This window comes from Hyperolius riggenbachi, chromosome 2 (genome assembly GCF_040937935.1).
Source record: "Hyperolius riggenbachi isolate aHypRig1 chromosome 2, aHypRig1.pri, whole genome shotgun sequence".
NCBI classification, from domain to species: Eukaryota; Metazoa; Chordata; class Amphibia; order Anura; family Hyperoliidae; genus Hyperolius; species Hyperolius riggenbachi.
The window spans coordinates 546916841-546922146 of NC_090647.1; the positions used below are offsets into that span (position 1 = coordinate 546916841).

At 50.3% G+C, this 5306-nt stretch overlaps 1 long non-coding RNA gene and 2 other non-coding genes across 3 annotated transcripts; 1 reads left to right on the plus strand and 2 right to left on the minus strand.

The window, feature by feature from the left end:
- Nucleotides 1-932: 932 nt before the first annotated feature.
- On the minus strand, nt 933-5105 carry LOC137547337 (uncharacterized). The gene is made up of 2 exons (XR_011026567.1): nt 4960-5105; nt 933-1165 (listed from the first exon to the last, which is right to left on the minus strand). It is a non-coding gene; the product is annotated as an uncharacterized lncRNA (long non-coding RNA).
- Nucleotides 4458-4529, plus strand: TRNAP-AGG (transfer RNA proline (anticodon AGG)). Its single transcript has one exon. It is a non-coding gene; the product is annotated as a tRNA-Pro (tRNA).
- TRNAP-CGG (transfer RNA proline (anticodon CGG)) lies at nt 4789-4860 on the minus strand. Its single transcript has one exon. It is a non-coding gene; the product is annotated as a tRNA-Pro (tRNA).
- Nucleotides 5106-5306: the final 201 nt, after the last annotated feature.

Below are 5306 nucleotides of genomic sequence, written 5' to 3' on the forward strand. Positions count from 1 at the left end.
GATTATTATAAGCCCATGACCAATAGAGAGCTAATACTGAAGTTGAGAGGGCCCTCCGGGGCTGTGGAGTCAGAGAAATTTTTGAGTACCTGGAGTTGGAGGTTTCATAAACTGAGGAGTCAGTCAGATGATTTTTGTACACACCCCATAGCCCTGGTGAGATTATTATTATTTCAATCACAAAATCTCTGTTTCACATCTTCAAAATAGACATCTATAAAGGTCCTATTTGTGCACCCACGATTTCCAGCGATTCCGAAAGCTCTAGCCTAATGGAAGTTAGCGGCCACAAACCTACAGGATTGAGTGGGATTAGGGAAATAGCAATCAGGGTTCCTGCAGCATTTTTCAAATGACTGCCCTCCAATTCAAAGTATAGGAGTACTGCAAAATCGCTTTTGAATGGCTGTTGAAAAGCGCTTTTGCATGCACTTGTGGGGTTTTGAATAAAGTTTTCACCTAAAGGCTTTTACCTAATAAATATGGAAGCCTCCACATCCCACTCGCTTCAGTTGTCCTTTAAAGGAAATCTGAGATGATGCAATAAAAAAGTTTTATACATACCTGGGACTTCCTCCAGCCCCCTTCACGCTGATTAGTCCCTTGCCATCCTCCCCCGCTGCCTGCTGCCTCCGCAAACCGGCCCGGTAAACCGGCTACAGCGCATATTCGGCCCCGGCACATGCGCTCCCATCGCCCGGGGCGTTCTGCGCCTGCCCAGTACTACTGCTCAGGCGCAGAACTCTCCCAGCCCTAGGAGCGAGATGGGGAAGCGTGCTTGGCCGCACTGTGCCTGTGCCAACTGGCCCCCGACTTGCCAATCAACTGATTTGTGTATACAGAGGTGCCAAAAAGTATAAAATATATTAAAAACACTTTAAAACGGGAGGTACTGGTGGACTTACCTCCCCATAGATGACACAACAATAATGTATCGTTAAAACATATTCAACATTTACAGTATTTCTTATTCCAATAACATCTGCAACGCATTTCGTGGGTCTGGCGCCCGCTTCCTCAGGCAAAGTACAAGGAGCAGCTGAATGAGTGTCAGGACGGGTATAGAGCCGATCAACTGGTCTGGATTGTGGAGGCTGCAGGCAGCGGAGAAATGCGATGAGGGAGCGATCAGGCCAAAGGGGGCTGGAGAAAGCTCCAGGTATGCCTAAAAAAAAAATGTTTTCTTAGTCTCTGGTGCACTTTAAGGTAGTTATACATCTAGTGATTCTGATTCAGTCGACAAAGCGATTGACGTTAAGTCGATCGACTAGTGGCTACACACACTACAAGCCTATGTATTCAACTTCACTAATCAATCTGATCCATGTTCTGAATGCAAAAATCGATTCAGAATTGATCAAATGATGTGAAAAATAGCAGATTCCTGTCCGTTCTCATTGACTGGTCGATTGTACAGCCAAATCCCTACATGTATGGCCACCTTTATTCTATCGCCAAACTTAATAAATCACCCCCTGATGACCTGTTTCCCCCTGTCTGTCACTCAGAGTCCCCAGCACTGTGTCCTGGGCAGAATAAGCAGGGGGTGGAGCTAGACATGTAAATGTGAGAGTCAGTGACAGCTGGGCGGAGGGGTGCAGCTGTGCCCACACACTGGGGGCTTTGTGCTCCAGAATCGCCCCCATGACGAGGGCCTGAAATGTTCAATGTCCAAACGCCGACAGATGCCAAAATCTCAGTGTCGTCTTTGAACACCAAAGTCTTTCATTTCAGGGCAATCCGTGCGGCATGAATGGGGGGATTGTCAAGGGGCGACAATCGCCAGCAGCTGCCAGCCCTGTTGTGTCTTTTATGAGTTCCCCGGACGGTATTCAAAGGTAAACAAGGGAGTGTTTTCACTGGAAGAGCGACTGTCACACAAACTCTCACCTGAAAAGTGCTGTGTGATGTGATTTCCACATTTGACGTGGTAATCAGGGACAACCAATCACAGGCTGATCATTCTGGCACAAAGTTTATGCAGATTTATGCAGTTTGGATGTAGACCAATCAAATGCAGCAATTGTTAATTGGTCCATTTCCAATCTGAATACATTTGCATGTAATCTGCAATTATTAGCATCAGGGGCGTAACTAGAGGGGGGCAGGATGTGAAAGGCACCAAAGGGAGGCAAGGGAAGGGGTCTGAACATTGGGGGGGGGGCGGGGGGCTGAAGGTTTTGCTGAGGGGCCCCATCCATTGTAGTCAGAGGTGGATTAAGATGCAAGGGGCCCTAGGCAAAGTAGTAGATTTGGGGCCCTTTTGGTAAGCTGAAGTGGAGAGAGGTCAAAGAAGGTGGCTGGTGAGCCCCTTGACACCCACTAGGCCCCAGGCACCTGCCTAGGTTGCCTGGTGGATGATCCTGCTCTGATTGTAGTTACACCGCTGATTAGCATCTTACTGACCATCCCTAATGTTGATGCTCTGTAGGCTAAACAGCCACAACATTAAAACCACTGGTGAGTGAGGTGAATGGCACTGAACATATTGTTACCATGGCGTTTGTCAAAGCGTGAACATTCAGTTTTGTAGGGCGGTGTGTCGAAAGCAGGAAAAATGGGTTAGGAACGTGTAAGGTTCTGAATGACAACAGCAAAATAGTTATGATTGGGTGATGGAGTCTGCCGGTTAATGCCGTTGGGACTTTTGAAGGAGTAGGGTGAGCCATTTTTTGGCTTTACCCTACGCCCAAATTTCATGTAGCCTTTATGACATGTGCAGCGAGCCTGGGATTTGGCTGACCGCTGGTGGCTGATCCCCAGGGCCGGTCCGCCCATGAGGTGGGGTAAGGCGGGTTCCCCAAGCAGCAAATTCGGGGGGATTCACCCGCCCGGTGGTGTGTGCGAGGGGCTGCCGAGCTGGAGGGGGTAGTGAGCAGGAAGGGGGTATTGGGCACAGTGGCGGGGAGGAGGGTCGGACCCCCGTTCTGCGCTCCCCCTCCGGCTATTAATGCGTCAACATATATTGGCAGGCAGCAGGCAGGGAGGACTCACCTCTTCCGCGTTCCACTCTCGTCACTTCCTGCAATGCCGCCCACTGTACTGTAAGTTTCACTGTACTGTAAGTGGACAGCATTGCAGGAAGTGACAAGAGTGGAACGCACTCTGGAACACGGCAGAAGAGGGGAGTCCTCCCTCCCCACCCGCTGCCTGACAATATACGCCGATGCATTAATAGTCGGGGGGGAGGGAAGGAGCGCAGATTGGGGGACTCAGGTTAGGGACTCCCCGCCACTGTGCCCAATACCCTCTCCCTGCTTGCTACCTCCTCCAGGCTACCTATTTGGGAGGGGGGGGGGGGTGTTGGGAAGTGGTTATTATACTCATACCTCCCAACTTTTTGAGATGAGAAAGAGGGACACTTAAGCCACACCCCTTATCAGGCCCCCGTCACACATCAAGTCACGCATACCATTAAGATTTCATAAGAAAAATATGTTGTTTTATAATTCAAGCCACACTGGTCCTCTCTATCCTGGTTCATTTTCCTTCATGAGTAGTATATCAATTTTTAAAGGATGGGAATAAAGTTTAGAGTTAATCAAACACATTTTTTAGTAGAGAAATATGTATATTTACATAGAAAGAGGTTCAAAGTCCTGAAAGAGGGACAAATGAGGAGGAAAGAAGGACAGGGCTCCCAAAGAGGGACTGTCCCTCCAAAAGAGGGACAGATGGGAGCTATGTAAACTGGGGGCAGCGTTTTTTCACTAATTTGCCTCAGGCGGCAAAAAGTCTACAACCGTCCCTGCTGACCCCCCCTGCCTTGTGTTGAGGCAGTATGCTGTGTCACCTAGGCTAGTGCCAGGGCCGGCCTTAGGTTTCACAGCGCCCTGAGCGAAACCTGATTTTTGTGCCCCTCCCCTTTCATTCTCCTCCCACGTGCATGTACACACACACACACAGGCCCATATGCAATTCTCCTTTTCTCCTGAGACTCAGTATGGGTAGGTAACCAGGTATAGGTGTCCCCAGTATAGGATCTCATGTGTAGGTACCCTCAATATAGGTTGCCAAGCATAGGTGCCCCCAGTATAGGAAGTCAGTTGAAGGTCTTCATCCCCTCCATAGGTAGCCAGGCATAGGTGCCTCCAGTATAGGTAGCCAGGTGTTGGTGCCCTCAGTAAAGGTAGCCAGCTATAGGTGCCCCCAGTATAGCAAATCAGGTGTAGGTGCCCTCAGTATAGGAAACCAGCTATTAGGCGCCCCCTAGGAAGCCGGCGCCCTGAGCGACCGCTCCGGTCGCTCATATCAAAGGCCGGCTATGGCTAGTGCTGAGGAAAGTGATTATTAGTTGGAAGTTACGCTTTATTAGCCTCTGTGTAAAAAACTGCCCTGCACAACGCTACCAGGCCCCAAAAAATAATGTACACTATTCACGTAAAACACATTTTACTGAATGGAGACATAATTGTACAATTTCTTCCACAGAATTTTAGGTTTCTATTCCATGCAATGGCTCGTTGGTCTAGGGGTATGATTCTCGCTTAGGGTGCGAGAGGTCCCGGGTTCAAATCCCGGACGAGCCCAATTTTTGCTGCCACTCAGCACCAGTCCTACACGCTCCGTAATTCTCATTCACAAAACCCATAGCTGGGAAAAGTCTCGAAAACGAAATAAAAGGCAATAATAAGAGAATAACACACACCTGTAGAATACAGATACCTCTGCATGTAATCTATGCTTTGTGACGCAGCAGCTGAGCGGATACACAGATCCGCCATCCCCGCTGCACTGTGAATTGTAATTACACCCAGCAATGAATTGTGAATGGGACCATCAAAAATCGGGCTCGTCCGGGATTTGAACCCGGGACCTCTCGCACCCGAAGCGAGAATCATACCCCTAGACCAACGAGCCACTCGCTATGTCTGAGCGGCGGTTCAGGGCTCTTTAACTCGTCACGTGCCTCGACGCTCAGTTCCTGCGCCAGCGGCCATATTGCCGCTCCCCGCTTACCAGCTGCCCGCCGGGGACCGAGTGAGGAGCGCTCCCAGCGGCTACCGGAAGCACCGGATCCCATCTGCAGAGGACTCGCGGCGGGGCTCGAGGTTCTGGCAGCAGTGGGGAGACCAATCACAGCGCGGGACGCGTGCGTGCCTCACTGCCCGGCGGCGCGGTGGGTGTAGCAAGATGGCGCGAGCCGGCGACTTCCGGTGCGAGAGTAGCACAATGGATGCAGCTGCAGAGACTGGGGGGAGGTGTGGCTGGGATAAGGGGGGGGCTGTAGTTGTTGATTTGGGGGGGGGGGGGGGGGATGATCATTAGATGTGGGGTTCTTTGTATGATTGAAGGACAAATATTCT